This window comes from Lissotriton helveticus, chromosome 8, assembly GCF_964261635.1.
Source record: "Lissotriton helveticus chromosome 8, aLisHel1.1, whole genome shotgun sequence".
Lineage (NCBI taxonomy): Eukaryota > Metazoa > Chordata > Amphibia > Caudata > Salamandridae > Lissotriton > Lissotriton helveticus.
This window is the reverse complement of record NC_136069.1, coordinates 1,541,478,479-1,541,502,548: the sequence shown is the minus strand read 5'-3', so window position 1 is coordinate 1,541,502,548 and position 24,070 is coordinate 1,541,478,479. Positions and strand designations below refer to the sequence as shown.

The window sequence follows — 24,070 nt, the reverse complement described above, 5'->3', positions numbered from 1 at the left end:
AAGCAAATTCAACAAGGGAGCTCAATGTCACAACATAGGGTGGAATACGCAAATCTAAGCAGCCCCTGATCACAGCCCTAAGGACATTGCTGTAAGTGTGCTGGAGTACAGCTGTCTACCAGGTGCTTGGCATTCTTCCAAATTTGCATGGCCTGTCTGGCCAGGGAATACAAGAGCATGACTCTTCTAGATGAGCTCTTACATGGGTCCTAAGCTCATTTGGTAAGGATTGCACTTTATCAGCAAGACTTTGTACAACAGAAATATATGAGAAACCCAAGCTCTCTTGACTAGACGAGGACGGAATAACGTCCCAGGTGAAGACGAACAGATGCAACTTCCATCAGATGTTATCCTGATGAAGAAGATTATATCTCCAAAAGTCATGTCAGAAGTGGGATTGGAACCCACGCCTCCAGAGGAGACTGCGGCCTAAACACAGCGCCTTAGACCACTCGGCCATCCTGACAGTGGAGAGTCCTAAGAAATGTATAAAAGTCACTCAGAAATTTCTGCGTCCATGCAAGCTTGAAATAATTTCAACCTTCAAACACAAGGTGCAACTTTTTGCACAGGACAATAAACACAGAAGATCACATATGAAAGCATTTCATTTCACAGGTGTACTGTTTTTATGCTTTTAGAATAACTTATACCTCTCACCAGCTATTTAGGGTTCTGTATCCTACTCACAAAATTACCTTGCCTGCGACCTCTCTCTTTATACACAAACAACTACTGCTCAGGAAGTAGGAAGGCAGAAGGTGGGGCAGTTTATGCAAATTTATGCTGTCAATGTGCCTTGCAGATTCATGCAGAATTTCTAGATCCTTGCTGGAAACAAGAGAGCAGGCCTTGTTTCAGATCAACTGTCCCTAGCAAGCAACGTCTGAGCACATCCACTCTTTTGCTCTCTAGTCCCTGGCTTGGGACTCACCCTCACTGGCTGAGGAGTGAAGTTCTGCATACCAACGTTGCATAGAAGGTATGTTTGTAATTGGTTTGAGATGGGTGGGAGGTCAAGAGCAGGGTAAAGCAAGTCACCTTCACTTCTAGTCTCCTCTTCTGTGCCTACCTGCCGTTCACTCACTCTGTCTTTGTTTCATTCTCTCCTTCCTCAACACCCCATCTCACTCACTGGCTCTATCATTTGTGCTCTTTCCCCTTGCTCTTCATTTCATAGTGGAAACATCTCTTGAATGGATCATTAGAAAATGAGGTTACATAAAAATAAAAATCTACTTATTGGAAACCAAAAATATCACAAGACTGAATGTAAGCCATTTCTTCAATAAAAGGGATTTTTTAGGCACCCCCCAAAAAACACATAAAACACCACTAGTGCTAGAAGAATATTATACGAGCTTGAAGACAGAATTGGGCAAATTCATTTGCAGTTGAAACTGAAGTTTGGTACTTATTCAGAAATGATATGCACTGCCAATTTTTAGCTGAGATTCTGAAGGAACGCAGAGACAAAATGGACTTAAAGTTTTGTCAGAAGTGGGATTCGAACCCACGCCTCCAGGAGAGACTGCGGCCTTAACGCAGCGCCTTAGACCACTCGGCCATCCTGACCACATGTTGCTTGTTCATCTACATAGTGAGAAAGATAGTGTGAACAAAAAAAACACACATCTTAGGCCATGAGTGGCTATAGCAAGAAAAAAACTCACTGCACTTTTCCAAAAAGACAACCATATAAGCCCATGTGAGGGAAATGATCTGATTTTCTCCCTCAAGAAAATAGAAGATTAAACACAGGTTTGTCAGAAGTGGGATTTGAACCCACTCCTCCAGAAGAGACTGCAACCTGAATGCAGCGCCTTAGACCACTCGGCCATCCTGACTTGCATTTGCAGCACCTTCCACAAGCCAGACAGCCATGCAAGTGGGGAACCGAAAAGGCATGCCCTCAATTTATTTATCCCATTATAAGCATTTCCAACAGATCTTTGAACAATCCATACAGAGCAGTACCTATGAAGAACTCTTTAGACCTTTAATGAGTACAAAGAGAAAGTGCTATTCACCAGCCACTTGAACGGCCCAAAGCTGCTTTGAAATTGACTCAATAGCCACATCTTGGCTGACTAAAGCAAATTCAACAAGGGATCTCAATGTCACAACATAGGGTGGAATTCGCAAATCTAAGCAGCCCCTGATCACTGCCCTGAGGAAATTGCTGTAAGTGTGCTGGAGTCCAGCTGTCTACCAGGTGCTTGGCATTCTTCCAAATTTGTATGGCCTGTCTGGCCAGGGAATACAAGAGAATGACTCTTCTAGATGAGCTCTTACATGGGTCATAAGCTCATTTGGTAAGGATTGCACTTTATCAGCAAGACTTTGTACAACAGAAATATATGAGAAACCCAAGCTCTCTTGACTAGACGAGGACGGAATAACGTCCCAGGTGAAGACGAACAGATGCAACTTCCATCAGATGTTATCCTGATGAAGAAGATTATATCTCCAAAAGTCATTTCAGAAGTGGGATTCGAACCCACGCCTCCAGAGGAGACTGCGGCCTAAACACAGCACCTTGGACCACTCGGCCATCCTGACAGTGAAGAGTCCTGAGAAATGTATAAAAGTCACTCTGAAATTTCTGCGTCCATGCAAGCTTGAAATAATTTCAACCTTCAAACACAAGGTGCAACTTTTTGCACAGGACAATAAACACAGAAGATCACATATGAAAGCATTTCATTTCACAGGTGTACTGTTTTTATGCTTTTAGAATAACTTATACCTCTCACCAGCTATTTAGGGTTCTGTATCCTACTCACAAAATTATCTTGCCTGCGACCTTTCTCTATATACACAAACAACTACTGCTCAGGAAGTAGGAAGGCAGAAGGTGGGGCAGTTTATGCAAATTTATGCTGGCAATGTGCCTTGCAGATTCATGCAGAATTTCTAGATCCTTGCTGGAAACAAGAGAGCAGGCCTTGTTTCAGATCAACTGTCCCTAGCAAGGAACGTCTGAGCACATCCATTCTTTTGCTCTCTAGCCCCTGGCTTGGGACTCACCCTCACTGGCTGAGGAGTGAAGTTCTGCATACCAACGTTGCATAGAAGGTATGTTTGTGATTGGTTTGAGATGGGTGGGAGGTCAAGAGCAGCACTCGCTCTATCATTTGTGCTCTTTCCCCTTGCTCTTCATTTCATAGTGGAAACATCTCTTGAATGGATCATTAGAAAATGAGGCTACATAAAATTAAAAATCTACTTATTGGAAACCAAAAATATCACAAGACTGAATGTAAGCCATTTCTTCAATAAAAGGGATTTTTTAGGCACCCCCCAAAAAACACATAAAACACCACTAGTGCTAGAAGAATATTATAAGAGCTTGAAGACAGAATTGGGCAAATTCATTTGCAGTTGAAACTGAAGTTTGGTACTTATTCAGATATTTTATGCACTGCCAATTTTTAGCTTAGATTCTGAAGGAACGCAGAGACAAAATGGACTTAAAGTTTTGTCAGAAGTGGGATTCGAACCCACGCCTCGAGGAGAGACTGCAGCCTTAACGCAGCCCCTTAGACCACTCGGCCATCCTGACCACATGTTGCTTGTCCATCTACATAGTGAGAAAGATAGTGTGAACAAAAAAAACACACATCTTATGCCATAAGTGGCTATAGCAAGAAAAAAACTCACTGCACTTTTCCAAAAAGACAACCATATAAGCCCATGTGAGGGAAATGATCTGATTTTCTCCCTCAAGAAAAAAGAAGTTTAAACACAGGTTTGTCAGAAGTGGGATTTGAACCCATGCCTCCAGAAGAGACTGCGACCTGAACGCAGCACCTTAGACCACTCGGCCATCTTGACTTGCATTTGCAGCACCTTCCACAAGCCAGACAGCCATGCAAGTGGGGTACCGAAAAGGCATGCCCTCAATTTATTTATCCCATTATAAGCATTTCCAACAGATCTTTGAACAATCCATACAGAGCAGTACCTATGAAGAACTCTTTAGACCTTTAAAGCGTACAAAGAGAAAGTGCTATTCACCAGCCACTTGAACGGCCCAAAGCTGCTTTGAAATTGAGTCAATAGCCACATCTTGGCTGACTAAAGCAAATTCAACAAGGGATCTCCATGTCACAACATAGGGTGGAATTCGCAAATCTAAGCAGCCCCTGATCACTGCCCTGAGGAAATTGCTGTAAGTGTGCTGGAGTCCAGCTGTCTACCAGGTGCTTGGCATTCTACCAAATTTGTATGGCCTGTTTGGCCAGGGAATACAAGAGAATGACTCTTCTAGATGAGCTCTTACATGGGTCATAAGCTCATTTGGTAAGGATTGCACTTTATCAGCAAGACTTTGTACAACAGAAATATATGAGAAACCCAAGCTCTCTTGACTAGACGAGGACAGAATAACGTCCCAGGTGAAGACGAACAGAAGCACCTTCCATCAGATGTTATCCTGATGAAGAAGATTATATCTCCAAAAGTCATTTCAGAAGTGGGATTCGAACCCACGTCTCCAGAGGAGACTGTGGCCTAAACACAGCACCTTAGACCACTCGGCCATCCTGACAGTGAAGAGTCCTAAGAAATGTATAAAAGTTACTCAGAAATTTCTGCGTCCATGCAAGCTTGAAATAATTGCAACCTTCAAACACAAGGTGCAACTTTTTGCACAGGACAATAAACACAGAAGATCACATATGAAAGCATTTCATTTCACAGGTGTACTGTTTTTATGCTTTTAGAATAACTTATACCTCTCACCAGCTATTTAGGGTTCTGTATCCTACTCACAAAATTACCTTGCCTGCGACCTTTCTCTCTATACACAAACAACTACTGCTCAGGAAGTAGGAAGGCAGAAGGTGGGGCAGTTTATGCAAATGTATGCTGTCAATGTGCCTTGCACATTCATGCAGAATTTCTAGATCCTTGCTGGAAACAAGAGAGCAGGCCTTGTTTCAGATCAACTGTCCCTAGCAAGGAACGTCTGAGCACATCCATTCTTTTGCTCTCTAGCCCCTGGCTTGGGACTCACACTCACTGGCTGAGGAGTGAAGTTCTGCATACCAACGTTGCATAGAAGGTATGTTTGTGATTGGTTTGAGATGGGTGGGAGGTCAAGAGCAGGGAAAAGCAAGTCACTTTCACTTCTAGTCTCCTCTTCTATGCCTACCTGCCGTTCACTCACTCTGTCTTTGTTTCATTCTCTCCTTCCTCAACACCCCATCTCACTCACTCGCTCTATCATTTGTGCTCTTTCCCCTTGCTCTTCATTTCATAGTGGAAACATCTCTTGAATGGATCATTAGAAAATGAGGTTACATAAAATTAAAAATCTACTTATTGGAAACCAAAAATATCACAAGACTGAATGTAAGCCATTTCTTCAATAAAAGGGATTTTTTAGGCACCCCCCAAAAAACACATAAAACACCACTAGTGCTAGAAGAATATTATAAGAGCTTGAAGACAGAATTGGGCAAATTCATTTGCAGTTGAAACTGAAGTTTGGTACTTATTCAGATATTATATGCACTGCCAATTTTTAGCTGAGATTCTGAAGGAACGCAGAGACAAAATGGACTTAAAGTTTTGTCAGAAGTGGGATTCGAACCCACGCCTCCAGGAGACACTGCGGCCTTAACGCAGCGCCTTAGACCACTCGGCCATCCTGACCACATGTTGCTTGTCCATCTACATAGTGAGAAAGATAGTGTGAACAAAAAAAACACACATCTTAGGCCATAAGTGGCTATAGCAAGAAAAAAACTCACTGCACTTTTCCAAAAAGACAACCATATAAGCCCATGTGAGGGAAATGATCTGATTTTCTCCCTCAAGAAAAAAGAAGATTAAACACAGGTTTGTCAGAAGTGGGATTTGAACCCACGCCTCCAGAAGAGACTGCGTCCTGAACACAGCGCCTTAGACCACTCAGCCATCCTGACTTGCATTTGCAGCACCTTCCACAAGCCAGACAGCCATGCAAGTGGGGTACCGAAAAGGCATGCCCTCAATTTATTTATCCCATTATAAGCATTTCCAACAGATCTTTGAACAATCCATACAGAGCAGTACCTATGAAGAACTCTTTAGACCTTTAAAGCGTACAAAGAGAAAGTGCTATTCACCAGCCACTTGAACGGCCCAAAGCTACTTTGAAATTGAGTCAACAGCCACATCTTGGCTGACTAAAGCAAATTCAACAAGGGAGCTCAATGTCACAACATAGGGTGGAATACGCAAATCTAAGCAGCCCCTGATCACAGCCCTAAGGACATTGCTGTAAGTGTGCTGGAGTACAGCTGTCTACCAGGTGCTTGGCATTCTTCCAAATTTGCATGGCCTGTCTGGCCAGGGAATACAAGAGCATGACTCTTCTAGATGAGCTCTTACATGGGTCCTAAGCTCATTTGGTAAGGATTGCACTTTATCAGCAAGACTTTGTACAACAGAAATATATGAGAAACCCAAGCTCTCTTGACTAGACGAGGACGGAATAACGTCCCAGGTGAAGACGAACAGATGCAACTTCCATCAGATGTTATCCTGATGAAGAAGATTATATCTCCAAAAGTCATTTCAGAAGTGGGATTCGAACCCACACCTCCAGAGGAGACTGCAGCCTAAACACAGCGCCTTAGACCACTCGGCCATCCTGACAGTGAAGAGTCCTAAGAAATGTATAAAAGTCACTCAGAAATTTCTGCGTCCATGCAAGCTTGAAATAATTTCAACCTTCAAACACAAGGTGCAACTTTTTGCACAGGACAATAAACACAGAAGATCACATATGAAAGCATTTCATTTCACAGGTGTACTGTTTTTATGCTTTTAGAATAACTTATACCTCTCACCAGCTATTTAGGGTTCTGTATCCTACTCACAAAATTATCTTGCCTGCGACTTCTCTCTTTATACACAAACAACTACTGCTCAGGAAGTAGGAAGGCAGAAGGTGGGGCAGTTTATCCAAATTTATGCTGTCAATGTGCCTTGCAGATTCATGCAGAATTTCTAGATCCTTGCTGGAAACAAGAGAGCAGGCCTTGTTTCAGATCAACTGTCCCTAGCAAGGAACGTCTGAGCACATCCATTCTTTTGCTCTCTAGCCCCTGGCTTGGGACTCACCCTCACTGGCTGAGGAGTGAAGTTCTGCATACCAACGTTGCATAGAAGGTATGTTTGTGATTGGTTTGAGATGGGTGGGAGGTCAAGAGCAGCACTCGCTCTATCATTTGTGCTCTTTCCCCTTGCTCTTCATTTCATAGTGGAAACATCTCTTGAATGGATCATTAGAAAATGAGGCTACATAAAATTAAAAATCTACTTATTGGAAACCAAAAATATCACAAGACTGAATGTAAGCCATTTCTTCAATAAAAGGGATTTTTTAGGCACCCCCCAAAAAACACATAAAACACCACTAGTGCTAGAAGAATATTATAAGAGCTTGAAGACAGAATTGGGCAAATTCATTTGCAGTTGAAACTGAAGTTTGGTACTTATTCAGATATTTTATGCACTGCCAATTTTTAGCTTAGATTCTGAAGGAACGCAGAGACAAAATGGACTTAAAGTTTTGTCAGAAGTGGGATTCGAACCCACGCCTCGAGGAGAGACTGCAGCCTTAACGCAGCCCCTTAGACCACTCGGCCATCCTGACCACATGTTGCTTGTCCATCTACATAGTGAGAAAGATAGTGTGAACAAAAAAAACACACATCTTAGGCCATAAGTGGCTATAGCAAGAAAAAAACTCACTGCACTTTTCCAAAAAGACAACCATATAAGCCCATGTGAGGGAAATGATCTGATTTTCTCCCTCAAGAAAAAAGAAGTTTAAACACAGGTTTGTCAGAAGTGGGATTTGAACCCATGCCTCCAGAAGAGACTGCGACCTGAACGCAGCGCCTTAGACCACTCGGCCATCCTGACTTGCATTTGCAGCACCTTCCACAAGCCAGACAGCCATGCAAGTGGGGTACCGAAAAGGCATGCCCTCAATTTATTTATCCCATTATAAGCATTTCCAACAGATCTTTGAACAATCCATACAGAGCAGTACCTATGAAGAACTCTTTAGACCTTTAAAGCGTACAAAGAGAAAGTGCTATTCACCAGCCACTTGAACGGCCCAAAGCTGCTTTGAAATTGAGTCAATAGCCACATCTTGGCTGACTAAAGCAAATTCAACAAGGGATCTCAATGTCACAACATAGGGTGGAATTCGCAAATCTAAGCAGCCCCTGATCACTGCCCTGAGGAAATTGCTGTAAGTGTGCTGGAGTCCAGCTGTCTACCAGGTGCTTGGCATTCTACCAAATTTGTATGGCCTGTTTGGCCAGGGAATACAAGAGAATGACTCTTCTAGATGAGCTCTTACATGGGTCATAAGCTCATTTGGTAAGGATTGCACTTTATCAGCAAGACTTTGTACAACAGAAATATATGAGAAACCCAAGCTCTCTTGACTAGACGAGGACAGAATAACGTCCCAGGTGAAGACGAACAGAAGCACCTTCCATCAGATGTTATCCTGATGAAGAAGATTATATCTCCAAAAGTCATTTCAGAAGTGGGATTCAAACCCACGTCTCCAGAGGAGACTGTGGCCTAAACACAGCACCTTAGACCACTCGGCCATCCTGACAGTGAAGAGTCCTAAGAAATGTATAAAAGTTACTCAGAAATTTCTGCGTCCATGCAAGCTTGAAATAATTGCAACCTTCAAACACAAGGTGCAACTTTTTGCACAGGACAATAAACACAGAAGATCACATATGAAAGCATTTCATTTCACAGGTGTACTGTTTTTATGCTTTTAGAATAACTTATACCTCTCACCAGCTATTTAGGGTTCTGTATCCTACTCACAAAATTACCTTGCCTGCGACCTTTCTCTCTATACACAAACAACTACTGCTCAGGAAGTAGGAAGGCAGAAGGTGGGGCAGTTTATGCAAATGTATGCTGTCAATGTGCCTTGCACATTCATGCAGAATTTCTAGATCCTTGCTGGAAACAAGAGAGCAGGCCTTGTTTCAGATCAACTGTCCCTAGCAAGGAACGTCTGAGCACATCCATTCTTTTGCTCTCTAGCCCCTGGCTTGGGACTCACACTCACTGGCTGAGGAGTGAAGTTCTGCATACCAACGTTGCATAGAAGGTATGTTTGTGATTGGTTTGAGATGGGTGGGAGGTCAAGAGCAGGGAAAAGCAAGTCACTTTCACTTCTAGTCTCCTCTTCTATGCCTACCTGCCGTTCACTCACTCTGTCTTTGTTTCATTCTCTCCTTCCTCAACACCCCATCTCACTCACTCGCTCTATCATTTGTGCTCTTTCCCCTTGCTCTTCATTTCATAGTGGAAACATCTCTTGAATGGATCATTAGAAAATGAGGTTACATAAAATTAAAAATCTACTTATTGGAAACCAAAAATATCACAAGACTGAATGTAAGCCATTTCTTCAATAAAAGGGATTTTTTAGGCACCCCCCAAAAAACACATAAAACACCACTAGTGCTAGAAGAATATTATAAGAGCTTGAAGACAGAATTGGGCAAATTCATTTGCAGTTGAAACTGAAGTTTGGTACTTATTCAGATATTATATGCACTGCCAATTTTTAGCTGAGATTCTGAAGGAACGCAGAGACAAAATGGACTTAAAGTTTTGTCAGAAGTGGGATTCGAACCCACGCCTCCAGGAGAGACTGCGGCCTTAACGCAGCGCCTTAGACCACTCGGCCATCCTGACCACATGTTGCTTGTCCATCTACATAGTGAGAAAGATAGTGTGAACAAAAAAAACACACATCTTAGGCCATAAGTGGCTATAGCAAGAAAAAAACTCACTGCACTTTTCCAAAAAGACAACCATATAAGCCCATGTGAGGGAAATGATCTGATTTTCTCCCTCAAGAAAAAAGAAGATTAAACACAGGTTTGTCAGAAGTGGGATTTGAACCCACGCCTCCAGAAGAGACTGCGTCCTGAACACAGCGCCTTAGACCACTCAGCCATCCTGACTTGCATTTGCAGCACCTTCCACAAGCCAGACAGCCATGCAAGTTTGGTACCGAAAAGGCATGCCCTCAATTTATTTATCCCATTATAAGCATTTCCAACAGATCTTTGAACAATCCATACAGAGCAGTACCTATGAAGAACTCTTTAGACCTTTAAAGCGTACAAAGAGAAAGTGCTATTCACCAGCCACTTGAACGGCCCAAAGCTGCTTTGAAATTGAGTCAACAGCCACATCTTGGCTGACTAAAGCAAATTCAACAAGGGAGCTCAATGTCACAAAATAGGGTGGAATACGCAAATCTAAGCAGCCCCTGATCACAGCCCTGAGGACATTGCTGTAAGTGTGCTGGAGTACAGCTGTCTACCAGGTGCTTGGCATTCTTCCAAATTTGCATGGCCTGTATGGCCAGGGAATACAAGAGCGTGACTCTTCTAGATGAGCTCTTACATGGGTCCTAAGCTCATTTGGTAAGGATTGCACTTTATCAGCAAGACTTTGTACAACAGAAATATATGAGAAACCCAAGCTCTCTTGACTAGACGAGGACGGAATAACGTCCCAGGTGAAGACGAACAGATGCAACTTCCATCAGATGTTATCCTGATGAAGAAGATTATATCTCCAAAAGTCATGTCAGAAGTGGGATTCGAACCCACGCCTCCAGAGGAGACCGTGGCCTAAACACAGCACCTTAGACCACTCGGCCAACCTGACAGTGGAGAGTCCTAAAAAATGTATAAAAGTCACTCAGAAATTTCTGCGTCCATGCAAGTTTGAAATAATTTCAACCTTCAAACACAAGGTGCAACTTTTTGCACAGGACAATAAACACAGAAGATCACATATGAAAGCATTTCATTTCACAGGTGTACTGTTTTTATGCTTTTAGAATAACTTATACCTCTCACCAGCTATTTAGGGTTCTGTATCCTACTCACAAAATTACCTTGCCTGCGACCTCTCTCTTTATACACAAACAACTACTGCTCAGGAAGTAGGAAGGCAGAAGGTGGGGCAGTTTATGCAAATTTATGCTGTCAATGTGCCTTGCAGATTCATGCAGAATTTCTAGATCCTTGCTGGAAACAAGAGAGCAGGCCTTGTTTCAGATCAACTGTCCCTAGCAAGGAACGTCTGAGCACATCCATTCTTTTGCTCTCTAGCCCCTGGCTTGGGACTCACCCTCACTGGCTGAGGAGTGAAGTTCTGCATTCCAACGTTGAATAGAAGGTATGTTTGTGATTGGTTTGAGATGGGTGGGAGGTCAAGAGCAGGGAAAAGCAAGTCACCTTCACTTCTAGTCTCCTCTTCTATGCCTACCTGCCGTTCACTCACTCTGTCTTTGTTTCATTCTCTCCTTCCTCAACACCCCATCTCACTCACTGGCTCTATCATTTGTGCTCTTTCCCCTTGCTCTTCATTTCATAGTGGAAACATCTCTTGAATGGATCATTAGAAAATGAGGTTACATAAAATTAAAAATCTACTTATTGGAAACCAAAAATATCACAAGACTGAATGTAAGCCATTTCTTCAATAAAAGGGATATTTTAGGCACCCCCCAAAAAACACATAAAACACCACTAGTGCTAGAAGAATATTATACGAGCTTGAAGACAGAATTGGGCAAATTCATTTGCAGTTGAAACTGAAGTTTTGTACTTATTCAGATATTATATGCACTGCCAATTTTTAGCTGAGATTCTGAAGGAACGCAGAGACAAAATGGACTTAAAGTTTTGTCAGAAGTGGGATTCGAACCCACGTCTCCAGGAGAGACTGCGGCCTTAACGCAGCGCCTTAGACCACTCGGCCATCCTGACCACATGTTGCTTGAACATCTACATAGTGAGAAAGATAGTGTGAACAAAAAAAAACACACATCTTAGGCGATGAGTGGCTATAGCAAGAAAAAAAACTCACTGCACTTTTCCAAAAAGACAACCATATAAGCCCATGTGAGGGAAATGATCTGATTTTCTCCCTCAAGAAAAAAGAAGATTAAACACAGGGTTATCAGAAGTGGGATTTGAACCCACGCCTCCAGAAGAGACTGCGACCTGAACGCAGCGCCTTAGACCACTCGGCCATCCTGACTTGCAATTGCAGCACCTTCCACAAGCCAGACAGCCATGCAAGTGGGGTACGGAAAAGGCATGCCCTCAATAAGTTTATCCCATTATAAGCATTTCCAACAGATCTTTGAACAATCCATACAGAGCAGTACCTATGAAGAACTCTTTAGACCTTTAATGAGTACAAAGAGAAAGTGCTATTCACCAGCCACTTGAACGGCCCAAAGCTGCTTTGAAATTGAGTCAACAGCCACATCTTGGCTGACTAAAGCAAATTCAACAAGGGAGCTCAATGTCACAACATAGGGTGGAATACACAAATCTAAGCAGCCCCTGATCACAGCCCTGAGGACATTGCTGTAAGTGTGCTGGAGTACAGCTGTCTACCAGGTGCTTGGCATTCTTCCAAATTTGCATGGCCTGTCTGGCCAGGGAATACAAGAGCATGACTCTTCTAGATGAGCTCTTACATGGGTCCTAAGCTCATTTGGTAAGGATTGCACTTTATCAGCAAGACTTTGTAAAACAGAAATATATGAGAAACCCAAGCTCTCTTGACTAGACGAGGACGAAATAACGTCCCAGGTGAAGACGAAGAGATGCAACTTCCATCAGATGTTATCCTGATGAAGAAGATTATATCTCCAAAAGTCATTTCAGAAGTGGGATTCGAACCCACGCCTCCAGAGGAGACTGCAGCCTAAACACAGCGCCTTAGACCACTCGGCCATCCTGACAGTGAAGAGTCCTAAGAAATGTATAAAAGTCACTCAGAAATTTCTGCGTCCATGCAAGCTTGAAATAATTTCAACCTTCAAACACAAGGTGCAACTTTTTGCACAGGACAATAAACACAGAAGATCACATATGAAAGCATTTCATTTCACAGGTGTACTGTTTTTATGCTTTTAGAATAACTTATACCTCTCACCAGCTAGTTAGGGTTCTGTATCCTACTCACAAAATTATCTTGCCTGCGACCTCTCTCTTTATACACAAACAACTATTGCTCAGGAAGTAGGAAGGCAGAAGGTGGGGCAGTTTATGCAAATTTATGCTGTCAATGTGCCTTGCAGATTCATGCAGAATTTCTAGATCCTTGCTGGAAACAAGAGAGCAGGCCTTGTTTCAGATCAACTGTCCCTAGCAAGGAACGTCTGAGCACATCCATTCTTTTGCTCTCTAGCCCCTGGCTTGGGACTCACCCTCACTGGCTGAGGAGTGAAGTTCTGCATACCAACGTTGCATAGAAGGTATGTTTGTGATTGGTTTGAGATGAGTGGGAGGTCAAGAGCAGGGAAAAGCAAGTCACCTTCACTTCTAGTCTCCTCTTCTATGCCTACCTGCCGTTCACTCACTCTGTCTTTGTTTCATTCTCTCCTTTCTCAACACCCCATCTCACTCACTGGCTCTATCATTTGTGCTCTTTCCCCTTGCTCTTCATTTCATAGTGGAAACATCTCTTGAATGGATCATTAGAAAATGAGGTTACATAAAATTAAAAATCTACTTATTGGAAACCAAAAATATCACAAGACTGAATGTAAGTCATTTCTTCAATAAAAGGGATTTTTTAGGCACCCCCCAAAAAACACATAAAACACCACTAGTGCTAGAAGAATATTATACGAGCTTGAAGACAGAATTGGGCAAATTCATTTGAAGTTGACACTGAAGTTTGGTACTTATTCAGATATTATATGCACTGCCAATTTTTAGCTGAGAATCTGAAGGAACGCAGAGACAAAATGGAGATAAAGTTTTGTCAGAAGTGGGATTCGAACCCACGCCTCCAGGAGAGACTGCGGCCTTAACGCAGCGCCTTAGACCACTCGGCCATCCTGACCACATGTTGCTTGTCCATCTACATAGTGAGAAAGATAGTGTGAACAAAAAAAACACACATCTTAGGCCATAAGTGGCTATAGCAAGAAAAAAACTCACTGCACTTTTCCAAAGAGACAACCATATAAGCCCATGTGAGGGAAATGATCTGATTTTCTCCCTCAAGAAAAAAGAAGATTAAACACAGGTTTGTCAGAAGTGGGATTTGAACCCACGCCTCCAGAAGAGACTGCGACCTGAACGCAGCGCCTTAGACCACTCGGCCATCCTGACTTGCATTTGCAGCACCTTCCACAAGCCAGACAGCCATGCAAGTGGGGTACCGAAAGGCATGCCCTCAATTTATTTATCCCATTATAAGCATTTCCAACAGATCTTTGAACAATCCATACAGAGCAGTACCTATGAAGAACTCTTTAGACCTTTAAAGCGTACAAAGAGAAAGTTCTATTCACCAGCCACTTGAACGGCCCAAAGCTACTTTGAAATTGAGTCAACAGCCACATCTTGGCTGACTAAAGCAAATTCAACAAGGGAGCTCAATGTCACAACATAGGGTGGAATACGCAAATCTAAGCAGCCCCTGATCACAGCCGACATTGCTGTAAGTGTGCTGGAGTACAGCTGTCTACCAGGTGCTTGGCATTCTTCCAAATTTGCATGGCCTGTCTGGCCAGGGAATACAAGAGCATGACTCTTCTAGATGAGCTCTTACATGGGTCCTAAGCTCATTTGGTAAGGATTGCACTTTATCAGCAAGACTTTGTACAACAGAAATATATGAGAAACCCAAGCTCTCTTGACTAGACGAGGACGGAATAACGTCCCAGGTGAAGACGAACAGATGTAACTTCCATCAGATGTTATCCTGATGAAGAAGATTATATCTCCAAAAGTCATTTCAGAAGTGGGATTCGATCCCACGCCTCCAGAGGAGACTGCAGCCTAAACACAGCGCCTTAGACCACTCGGCCATCCTGACAGTGAAGAGTCCTAAGAAATGTATAAAAGTCACTCAGAAATTTCTGCGTCCATGCAAGCTTGAAATAATTTCAACCTTCAAACACAAGGTGCAACTTTTTGCACAGGACAATAAACACAGAAGATCACATATGAAAGCATTTCATTTCACAGGTGTACTGTTTTTATGCTTTTAGAATAACTTATACCTCTCACCAGCTATTTAGGGTTCTGTATCCTACTCACAAAATTACCTTGCCTGCGACCTTTCTCTCTATACACAAACAACTACTGCTCAGGAAGTAGGAAGGCAGAAGGTGGGGCAGTTTATGCAAATTTATGCTGGCAATGTGCCTTGCACATTCATGCAGAATTTCTAGATCCTTGCTTGAAACAAGAGAGCAGGCCTTGTTTCAGATCAACTGTCCCTAGCCAGCAACGTCTGAGCACATCCACTCTTTTGCTCTCTAGTCCCTGGCTTGGGACTCACCCTCACTGGCTGAGGAGTGAAGTTCTGCATACCAACGTTGCATAGAAGGTATGTTTGTGATTGGTTTGAGATGGGTGGGAGGTCAAGAGCAGGGTAAAGCAAGTCACCTTCACTTCTAGTCTCCTCTTCTGTGCCTACCTGCCGTTCACTCACTCTGTCTTTGTTTCATTCTCTCCTTCCTCAACACCCCATCTCACTCACTCGCTCTATCATTTGTGCTCTTTCCCCTTGCTCTTCATTTCATAGTGGAAACATCTCTTGAATGGATCATTAGAAAATGAGGTTACATAAAATTAAAAATCTACTTATTGGAAACCAAAAATATCACAAGACTGAATGTAAGCCATTTCTTCAATAAAAGGGATTTTTTAGGCACCCCCCAAAAAACACATAAAACACCACTAGTGCTAGAAGAATATTATAAGAGCTTGAAGACAGAATTGGGCAAATTCATTTGCAGTTGAAACTGAAGTTTGGTACTTATTCAGATATTATATGCACTGCCAATTTTTAGCTGAGATTCTGAAGGAAAGCAGAGACAAAATGGACTTAAAGTTTTGTCAGAAGTGGGATTCGAACCCACGCCTCCAGGAGAGACTGCGGCCTTAACGCAGCGCCTTAGACCACTCGGCCATCCTGACCACATGCTGCTTGTCCATCTACATAGTGAGAAAGATAGTGTGAACAAAAAAAACACACATCTTAGGCCATAAGTGGCTATAGCAAGAAAAAAACTCACTGCACTTTTCCAAAAAGACAACCATATAAGCCCATGTGAGGGAAATGATCTGATTTTCTCCCTCAAGAAAAAAGAAGATTAAACACAGGTTTGTCAGAAGTGGGATTTGAACCCACGCCTCCAGAAGAGACTGCGTCCTGAACACAGCGCCTTAGACCACTCAGCCATCCTGACTTGCATTTGCAGCACCTTCCACAAGCCAGACAGCCATGCAAGTTTGGTACCGAAAAGGCATGCCCTCAATTTATTTATCCCATTATAAGCATTTCCAACAGATCTTTGAACAATCCATACAGAGCAGTACCTATGAAGAACTCTTTAGACCTTTAAAGCGTACAAAGAGAAAGTGCTATTCACCAGCCACTTGAACGGCCCAAAGCTGCTTTGAAATTGAGTCAACAGCCACATCTTGGCTGACTAAAGCAAATTCAACAAGGGAGCTCAATGTCACAAAATAGGGTGGAATACGCAAATCTAAGCAGCCCCTGATCACAGCCCTGAGGACATTGCTGTAAGTGTGCTGGAGTACAGCTGTCTACCAGGTGCTTGGCATTCTTCCAAATTTGCATGGCCTGTATGGCCAGGGAATACAAGAGCGTGACTCTTCTAGATGAGCTCTTACATGGGTCCTAAGCTCATTTGGTAAGGATTGCACTTTATCAGCAAGACTTTGTACAACAGAAATATATGAGAAACCCAAGCTCTCTTGACTAGACGAGGACGGAATAACGTCCCAGGTGAAGACGAACAGATGCAACTTCCATCAGATGTTATCCTGATGAAGAAGATTATATCTCCAAAAGTCATGTCAGAAGTGGGATTCGAACCCACGTCTCCAGAGGAGACTGTGGCCTAAACACAGCGCCTTAGACCACTCGGCCATCCTGACAGTGGAGAGTCCTAAGAAATGTATAAAAGTCACTCAGAAATTTCTGCGTCCATGCAAGTTTGAAATAATTTCAACCTTCAAACACAAGGTGCAACTTTTTGCACAGGACAATAAACACAGAAGATCACATATGAAAGCATTTCATTTCACAGGTGTACTGTTTTTATGCTTTTAGAATAACTTATACCTCTCACCAGCTATTTAGGGTTCTGTATCCTACTCACAAAATTACCTTGCCTGCGACCTCTCTCTTTATACACAAACAACTACTGCTCAGGAAGTAGGAAGGCAGAAGGTGGGGCAGTTTATGCAAATTTATGCTGTCAATGTGCCTTGCAGATTCATGCAGAATTTCTAGATCCTTGCTGGAAACAAGAGAGCAGGCCTTGTTTCAGATCAACTGTCCCTAGCAAGGAACGTCTGAGCACATCCATTCTTTTGCTCTCTAGCCCCTGGCTTGGGACTCACCCTCACTGGCTGAGGAGTGAAGTTCTGCATTCCAACGTTGAATAGAAGGTATGTTTGTGATTGGTTTGAGATGGGTGGGAGGTCAAGAGCAGGGAAAAGCAAGTCACCTTCACTTCTAGTCTCCTCTTCTATGCCTACCTGCCGTTCACTCACTCTGTCTTTGTTTCATTCTCTCCTTCCTCAACACCCCATCTCACTCACTGGCTCTATCATTTGTGCTCTTTCCCCTTGCTCTTCATTTCATAGTGGAAACATCTCTTGAATGGATCATTAGAAAATGAGGTTACATAAAATTAAAAATCTACTTATTGGAAACCAAAAATATCACAAGACTGAATGTAAGCCATTTCTTCAATAAAAGGGATATTTTAGGCACCCCCCAAAAAACACATAAAACACCACTAGTGCTAGAAGAATATTATACGAGCTTGAAGACAGAATTGGGCAAATTCATTTGCAGTTGAAACTGAAGTTTTGTACTTATTCAGATATTATATGCACTGCCAATTTTTAGCTGAGATTCTGAAGGAACGCAGAGACAAAATGGACTTAAAGTTTTGTCAGAAGTGGGACTCGAACCCACGTCTCCAGGAGAGACTGCGGCCTTAACGCAGCGCCTTAGACCACTCGGCCATCCTGACCACATGTTGCTTGAACATCTACATAGTGAGAAAGATAGTGTGAACAAAAAAAAACACACATCTTAGGCGATGAGTGGCTATAGCAAGAAAAAAAACTCACTGCACTTTTCCAAAAAGACAACCATATAAGCCCATGTGAGGGAAATGATCTGATTTTCTCCCTCAAGAAAAAAGAAGATTAAACACAGGGTTATCAGAAGTGGGATTTGAACCCACGCCTCCAGAAGAGACTGCGACCTGAACGCCGCGCCTTAGACCACTCGGCCATCCTGACTTGCAATTGCAGCACCTTCCACAAGCCAGACAGCCATGCAAGTGGGGTGCGGAAAAGGCATGCCCTCAATAAGTTTATCCCATTATAAGCATTTCCAACAGATCTTTGAACAATCCATACAGAGCAGTACCTATGAAGAACTCTTTAGACCTTTAATGAGTACAAAGAGAAAGTGCTATTCACCAGCCACTTGAACGGCCCAAAGCTGCTTTGAAATTGAGTCAACAGCCACATCTTGGCTGACTAAAGCAAATTCAACAAGGGAGCTCAATGTCACAACATAGGGTGGAATACACAAATCTAAGCAGCCCCTGATCACAGCCCTGAGGACATTGCTGTAAGTGTGCTGGAGTACAGCTGTCTACCAGGTGCTTGGCATTCTTCCAAATTTGCATGGCCTGTCTGGCCAGGGAATACAAGAGAATGACTCTTCTAGATGAGCTCTTACATGGGTCATAAGCTCATTTGGTAAGGATTGCACTTTATCAGCAAGACTTTGTACAACAGAAATATATGAGAAACGCAAGCTCTCTTGACTAGACGAGGACAGAATAACGTCCCAGGTGAAGACGAACAGAAGCAACTTCCATCAGATGTTATCCTGATGAAGAAGATTATATCTCCAAAAGTCATTTCAGAAGTGGGATTCGAACCCACGCCTCCAGAGGAGACTGCGGCCTAAACACAGCGCCTTAGACCACTCGGCCATCCTGACAGTGAAGAGTCCTGAGAAATGTATAAAAGTCACTCTGAAATTTCTGCGTCCATGCAAGCTTGAAATAATTTCAACCTTCAAACACAAGGTACAACTTTTTGCACAGGACAATAAACACAGAAGATCACATATGAAAGCATTTCATTTCACAGGTGTACTGTTTTTATGCTTTTAGAATAACTTATACCTCTCACCAGCTATTTAGGGTTCTGTATCCTACTCACAAAATTACCTTGCCTGCGACCTTTCTCTCTATACACAAACAACTACTGCTCAGGAAGTAGGAAGGCAGAAGGTGGGGCAGTTTATGCAAATTTATGCTGGCAATGTGCCTTGCACATTCATGCAGAATTTCTAGATCCTTGCTGGAAACAAGAGAGCAGGCCTTGTTTCAGATCAACTGTCCCTAGCAAGGAACGTCTGAGCACATCCATTCTTTTGCTCTCTAGCCCCTGGCTTGGGACTCACCCTCACTGGCTGAGGAGTGAAGTTCTGCATACCAACGTTGCATAGAAGGTATGTTTGTGATTGGTTTGAGATGGGTGGGAGGTCAAGAGCAGGGAAAAGCAAGTCACTTTCACTTCTAGTCTCCTCTTCTATGCCTACCTGCCGTTCACTCACTCTGTCTTTGTTTCATTCTCTCCTTCCTCAACACCCCATCTCACTCACTCGCTCTATCATTTGTGCTCTTTCCCCTTGCTCTTCATTTCATAGTGGAAACATCTCTTGAATGGATCATTAGAAAATGAGGTTACATAAAATTAAAAATCTACTTATTGGAAACCAAAAATATCACAAGACTGAATGTAAGCCATTTCTTCAATAAAAGGGATTTTTTATGCACCCCCCGAAAAACACATAAAACACCACTAGTGCTAGAAGAATATTATACGAGCTTGAAGACAGAATTGGGCAAATTCATTTGAAACTGAAGTTTGGTACTTATTCAGATATTATATGCACTGCCAATTTTTAGCTGAGATTCTGAAGGAACGCAGAGACAAAATGCATTTAAAGATTTGTCAGAAGTGGGATTCGAACCCACGCCTCCAGGAGAGACTGTGGCCTTAACGCAGCGCCTTAGACCACTCGGCCATCCTGACCACATGTTGCTTGTCCATCTACATAGTGAGAAAGATAGTGTGAACAAAAAAAACACACATCTTAGGCCATAAGTGGCTATAGCAAGAAAAAAACTCACTGCACTTTTCCAAAAAGACAACCATATAAGCCCATGTGAGGGAAATGATCTGATTTTCTCCCTCAAGAAAAAAGAAGATTAAACACAGGTTTGTCAGAAGTGGGATTTGAACCCACGCCTCCAGGAGAGACTGCGGCCTTAACGCAGCGCCTTAGACCACTCGGCCATCCTGACCACATGTTGCTTGTCCATCTACATAGTGAGAAAGATAGTGTGAACAAAAAAAACACACATCTTAGGCCATAAGTGGCTATAGCAAGAAAAAAACTCACTGCACTTTTCCAAAAAGACAACCATATAAGCCCATGTGAGGGAAATGATCTGATTTTCTCCCTCAAGAAAAAAGAAGATTAAACACAGGTTTGTCAGAAGTGGGATTTGAACCCACGCCTCCAGAAGAGACTGCGATCTGAACTCAGCGCCTTAGACCACTCAGCCATCCTGACTTGCATTTGCAGCACCTTCCACAAGCCAGACAGCCATGCAAGTTTGGTACCGAAAAGGCATGCCCTCAATTTATTTATCCCATTATAAGCATTTCCAACAGATCTTTGAACAATCCACACAGAGCAGTACCTATGAAGAACTCTTTAGACCTTTAAAGCGTACAAAGAGAAAGTGCTATTCACCAGCCACTTGAACGGCGCAAAGCTGCTTTGAAATTGAGTCAACAGCCACATCTTGGCTGACTAAAGCAAATTCAACAAGGGAGCTCAATGTCACAACATAGGGTGGAATACGCAAATCTAAGCAGCCCCTGATCACAGCCCTGAGGACATTGCTGTAAGTGTGCTGGAGTACAGCTGTCTACCAGGTGCTTGGCATTCTTCCAAATTTGCATGGCCTGTCTGGCCAGGGAATACAAGAGCATGACTCTTCTAGATGAGCTCTTACATGGGTCCTAAGCTTATTTGGTAAGGATTGCACTTTATCAGCAAGACTTTGTACAACAGAAATATATGAGAACCCCAAGCTCTCTTGACTAGACGAGGACGGAATAACGTCCCAGGTGAAGACGAACAGATGCAACTTCCATCAGATGTTATCCTGATGAAGAAGATTATATCTCCAAAAGTCATGTCAGAAGTGGGATCCGAACCCACGCCTCCAGAGGAGACTGCGGCCTAAACACAGCACCTTAGACCACTCGGCCATCCTGACAGTGGAGAGTCCTAAGAAATGTATAAAAGTCACTCAGAAATTTCTGCGTCCATGGAAGCTTGAAATAATTTCAACCTTCAAACACAAGGTGCAACTTTTTGCACAGGACAATAAACACAGAAGATCACATATGAAAGCATTTCATTTCACAGGTGTACTGTTTTTATGCTTTTAGAATAACTTATACCTCTCACCAGCTATTTAGGGTTCTGTATCCTACTCACAAAATTACCTTGCCTGCGACCTCTCTCTTTATACACAAACAACTACTGCTCAGGAAGTAGGAAGGCAGAAGGTGGGGCAGTTTATGCAAATTTATGCTGTCAATGTGCCTTGCAGATTCATGCAGAATTTCTAGATCCTTGCTGGAAACAAGAGAGCAGGCCTTGTTTCAGATCAACTGTCCCTAGCAAGGAACGTCTGAGCACATCCATTCTTTTGCTCTCTAGCCCCTGGCTTGGGACTCACCCTCACTGGCTGAGGAGTGAAGTTCTGCATACCAACGTTGCATAGAAGGTATGTTTGTGATTGGTTTGAGATGGGTGGGAGGTCAAGAGAAGGGTAAAGCAAGTCACCTTCACTTCTAGTCTCCTCTTCTGTGCCTACCTGCCGTTCACTCACTCTGTCTTTGTTTCATTCTCTCCTTCCTCAACACCCCATCTCACTCACTGGCTCTATCATTTGTGCTCTTTCCCCTTGCTCTTCATTTCATAGTGGAAACATCTCTTGAATGGAACATTAGAAAATGAGGTTACATAAAAATAAAAATCTACTTATTGGAAACCAAAAATATCACAAGACTGAATGTAAGCCATTTCTTCAATAAAAGGGATTTTTTAGGCACCCCCCAAAAACACATAAAACACCACTAGTGCTAGAAGAATATTATACGAGCTTGAAGACAGAATTGGGCAAATTCATTTGCAGTTGAAACTGAAGTTTGGTACTTATTCAGAAATGATATGCACTGCCAATTTTTAGCTGAGATTCTGAAGGAACGCAGAGACAAAATGGACTTAAAGTTTTGTCAGAAGTGGGATTTGAACCCACGCCTCCAGGAGAGACTGCGGCCTTAACTCAGCGCCTTAGACCACTCGGCCATCCTGACCACATGTTGCTTGTTCATCTACATAGTGAGAAAGATAGTGTGAACAAAAAAAACACACATCTTAGGCCATGAGTGGCTATAGCAAGAAAAAAACTCACTGCACTTTTCCAAAAAGACAACCATATAAGCCCATGTGAGGGAAATGATCTGATTTTCTCCCTCAAGAAAATAGAAGATTAAACACAGGTTTGTCAGAAGTGGGATTTGAACCCACGCCTCCAGAAGAGACTGCGACCTGAACGCAGCACCTTAGACCACTCGGCCATCCTGACTTGCATTTGCAGCACCTTCCACAAGCCAGACAGCCATGCAAGTGGGGTACCGAAAAGGCATGCCCTCAATTTATTTATCCCATTATAAGCATTTCCAACAGATCTTTGAACAATCCATACAGAGCAGTACCTATGAAGAACTCTTTAGACCTTTAATGAGTACAAAGAGAAAGTGCTATTCACCAGCCACTTGAACGGCCCAAAGCTGCTTTGAAATTGAGTCAATAGCCACATCTTGGCTGACTAAAGCAAATTCAACAAGGGATCTCAATGTCACAACATAGGGTGGAATTCGCAAATCTAAGCAGCCCCTGATCACTGCCCTGAGGAAATTGCTGTAAGTGTGCTGGAGTCCAGCTGTCTACCAGGTGCTTGGCATTCTTCCAAATTTGTATGGCCTGTCTGGCCAGGGAATACAAGAGAATAACTCTTCTAGATGAGCTCTTACATGGGTCATAAGCTCATTTGGTAAGGATTGCACTTTATCAGCAAGACTTTGTACAACAGAAATATATGAGAAACCCAAGCTCTCTTGACTAGACGAGGACAGAATAACGTCCCAGGTGAAGACGAACAGAAGCAACTTCCATCAGATGTTATCCTGATGAAGAAGATTATATCTCCAAAAGTCATTTCAGAAGTGGGATTCGAACCCACGCCTCCAGAGGAGACTGCGGCCTAAACACAGCGCCTTAGACCACTCGGCCATCCTGACAGTGAAGAGTCCTAAGAAATGTATAAAAGTCACTCTGAAATTTCTGCGTCCATGCAAGCTTGAAATAATTTCAACCTTCAAACACAAGGTGCAACTTTTTGCACAGGACAATAAACACAGAAGATCACATATGAAAGCATTTCATTTCACAGGTGTACTGTTTTTATGCTTTTAGAATAACTTATACCTCTCACCAGCTATTTAGGGTTCTGTATCCTACTCACAAAATTACCTTGCCTGCGACCTTTCTCTCTATACACAAACAACTACTGCTCAGGAAGTAGGAAGGCAGAAGGTGGGGCAGTTTATGCAAATTTATGCTGGCAATGTGCCTTGCACATTCATGCAGAATTTCTAGATCCTTGCTGGAAACAAGAGAGCAGGCCTTGTTTCAGATCAACTGTCCCTAGCAAGGAACGTCCGAGCACATCCATTCTTTTGCTCTCTAGCCCCTGGCTTGGGACTCACCCTCACTGGCTGAGGAGTGAAGTTCT

At 42.9% G+C, this 24,070-nt stretch overlaps 26 non-coding genes across 26 annotated transcripts; all 26 read right to left on the bottom strand.

Moving 5' to 3' along the window:
* Nucleotides 1-386: 386 nt before the first annotated feature.
* Nucleotides 387-469, bottom strand: TRNAL-UAG (transfer RNA leucine (anticodon UAG)). The gene has a single exon. It is a non-coding gene; the product is annotated as a tRNA-Leu (tRNA).
* Nucleotides 470-1,495: 1,026 nt separating this feature from the next.
* TRNAL-AAG (transfer RNA leucine (anticodon AAG)) lies at nucleotides 1,496-1,578 on the bottom strand. Its single transcript has one exon. It is a non-coding gene; the product is annotated as a tRNA-Leu (tRNA).
* Nucleotides 1,579-1,767: 189 nt separating this feature from the next.
* TRNAL-CAG (transfer RNA leucine (anticodon CAG)) lies at nucleotides 1,768-1,850 on the bottom strand. The gene has a single exon. It is a non-coding gene; the product is annotated as a tRNA-Leu (tRNA).
* A 632-nt stretch (nucleotides 1,851-2,482) lies between these two features.
* TRNAL-UAG (transfer RNA leucine (anticodon UAG)) lies at nucleotides 2,483-2,565 on the bottom strand. Its single transcript has one exon. It is a non-coding gene; the product is annotated as a tRNA-Leu (tRNA).
* Nucleotides 2,566-5,581: 3,016 nt separating this feature from the next.
* On the bottom strand, nucleotides 5,582-5,664 carry TRNAL-AAG (transfer RNA leucine (anticodon AAG)). The gene has a single exon. It is a non-coding gene; the product is annotated as a tRNA-Leu (tRNA).
* A 189-nt stretch (nucleotides 5,665-5,853) lies between these two features.
* TRNAL-CAG (transfer RNA leucine (anticodon CAG)) lies at nucleotides 5,854-5,936 on the bottom strand. The gene has a single exon. It is a non-coding gene; the product is annotated as a tRNA-Leu (tRNA).
* A 632-nt stretch (nucleotides 5,937-6,568) lies between these two features.
* Nucleotides 6,569-6,651, bottom strand: TRNAL-UAG (transfer RNA leucine (anticodon UAG)). Its single transcript has one exon. It is a non-coding gene; the product is annotated as a tRNA-Leu (tRNA).
* A 1,192-nt stretch (nucleotides 6,652-7,843) lies between these two features.
* Nucleotides 7,844-7,926, bottom strand: TRNAL-CAG (transfer RNA leucine (anticodon CAG)). The gene has a single exon. It is a non-coding gene; the product is annotated as a tRNA-Leu (tRNA).
* A 1,741-nt stretch (nucleotides 7,927-9,667) lies between these two features.
* TRNAL-AAG (transfer RNA leucine (anticodon AAG)) lies at nucleotides 9,668-9,750 on the bottom strand. Its single transcript has one exon. It is a non-coding gene; the product is annotated as a tRNA-Leu (tRNA).
* Nucleotides 9,751-9,939: 189 nt separating this feature from the next.
* Nucleotides 9,940-10,022, bottom strand: TRNAL-CAG (transfer RNA leucine (anticodon CAG)). The gene has a single exon. It is a non-coding gene; the product is annotated as a tRNA-Leu (tRNA).
* Nucleotides 10,023-11,763: 1,741 nt separating this feature from the next.
* TRNAL-AAG (transfer RNA leucine (anticodon AAG)) lies at nucleotides 11,764-11,846 on the bottom strand. Its single transcript has one exon. It is a non-coding gene; the product is annotated as a tRNA-Leu (tRNA).
* Nucleotides 11,847-12,037: 191 nt separating this feature from the next.
* TRNAL-CAG (transfer RNA leucine (anticodon CAG)) lies at nucleotides 12,038-12,120 on the bottom strand. The gene has a single exon. It is a non-coding gene; the product is annotated as a tRNA-Leu (tRNA).
* Nucleotides 12,121-12,752: 632 nt separating this feature from the next.
* TRNAL-UAG (transfer RNA leucine (anticodon UAG)) lies at nucleotides 12,753-12,835 on the bottom strand. The gene has a single exon. It is a non-coding gene; the product is annotated as a tRNA-Leu (tRNA).
* Nucleotides 12,836-13,861: 1,026 nt separating this feature from the next.
* Nucleotides 13,862-13,944, bottom strand: TRNAL-AAG (transfer RNA leucine (anticodon AAG)). The gene has a single exon. It is a non-coding gene; the product is annotated as a tRNA-Leu (tRNA).
* A 189-nt stretch (nucleotides 13,945-14,133) lies between these two features.
* Nucleotides 14,134-14,216, bottom strand: TRNAL-CAG (transfer RNA leucine (anticodon CAG)). Its single transcript has one exon. It is a non-coding gene; the product is annotated as a tRNA-Leu (tRNA).
* Nucleotides 14,217-15,951: 1,735 nt separating this feature from the next.
* Nucleotides 15,952-16,034, bottom strand: TRNAL-AAG (transfer RNA leucine (anticodon AAG)). Its single transcript has one exon. It is a non-coding gene; the product is annotated as a tRNA-Leu (tRNA).
* Nucleotides 16,035-16,223: 189 nt separating this feature from the next.
* TRNAL-CAG (transfer RNA leucine (anticodon CAG)) lies at nucleotides 16,224-16,306 on the bottom strand. The gene has a single exon. It is a non-coding gene; the product is annotated as a tRNA-Leu (tRNA).
* Nucleotides 16,307-16,938: 632 nt separating this feature from the next.
* Nucleotides 16,939-17,021, bottom strand: TRNAL-UAG (transfer RNA leucine (anticodon UAG)). The gene has a single exon. It is a non-coding gene; the product is annotated as a tRNA-Leu (tRNA).
* Nucleotides 17,022-18,047: 1,026 nt separating this feature from the next.
* TRNAL-AAG (transfer RNA leucine (anticodon AAG)) lies at nucleotides 18,048-18,130 on the bottom strand. Its single transcript has one exon. It is a non-coding gene; the product is annotated as a tRNA-Leu (tRNA).
* Nucleotides 18,131-19,036: 906 nt separating this feature from the next.
* Nucleotides 19,037-19,119, bottom strand: TRNAL-UAG (transfer RNA leucine (anticodon UAG)). Its single transcript has one exon. It is a non-coding gene; the product is annotated as a tRNA-Leu (tRNA).
* Nucleotides 19,120-20,139: 1,020 nt separating this feature from the next.
* TRNAL-AAG (transfer RNA leucine (anticodon AAG)) lies at nucleotides 20,140-20,222 on the bottom strand. The gene has a single exon. It is a non-coding gene; the product is annotated as a tRNA-Leu (tRNA).
* Nucleotides 20,223-20,411: 189 nt separating this feature from the next.
* TRNAL-AAG (transfer RNA leucine (anticodon AAG)) lies at nucleotides 20,412-20,494 on the bottom strand. The gene has a single exon. It is a non-coding gene; the product is annotated as a tRNA-Leu (tRNA).
* A 904-nt stretch (nucleotides 20,495-21,398) lies between these two features.
* Nucleotides 21,399-21,481, bottom strand: TRNAL-UAG (transfer RNA leucine (anticodon UAG)). The gene has a single exon. It is a non-coding gene; the product is annotated as a tRNA-Leu (tRNA).
* A 1,025-nt stretch (nucleotides 21,482-22,506) lies between these two features.
* Nucleotides 22,507-22,589, bottom strand: TRNAL-AAG (transfer RNA leucine (anticodon AAG)). Its single transcript has one exon. It is a non-coding gene; the product is annotated as a tRNA-Leu (tRNA).
* A 189-nt stretch (nucleotides 22,590-22,778) lies between these two features.
* TRNAL-CAG (transfer RNA leucine (anticodon CAG)) lies at nucleotides 22,779-22,861 on the bottom strand. Its single transcript has one exon. It is a non-coding gene; the product is annotated as a tRNA-Leu (tRNA).
* Nucleotides 22,862-23,493: 632 nt separating this feature from the next.
* Nucleotides 23,494-23,576, bottom strand: TRNAL-UAG (transfer RNA leucine (anticodon UAG)). Its single transcript has one exon. It is a non-coding gene; the product is annotated as a tRNA-Leu (tRNA).
* Between the last annotated feature and the right edge of the window lie 494 nt (nucleotides 23,577-24,070).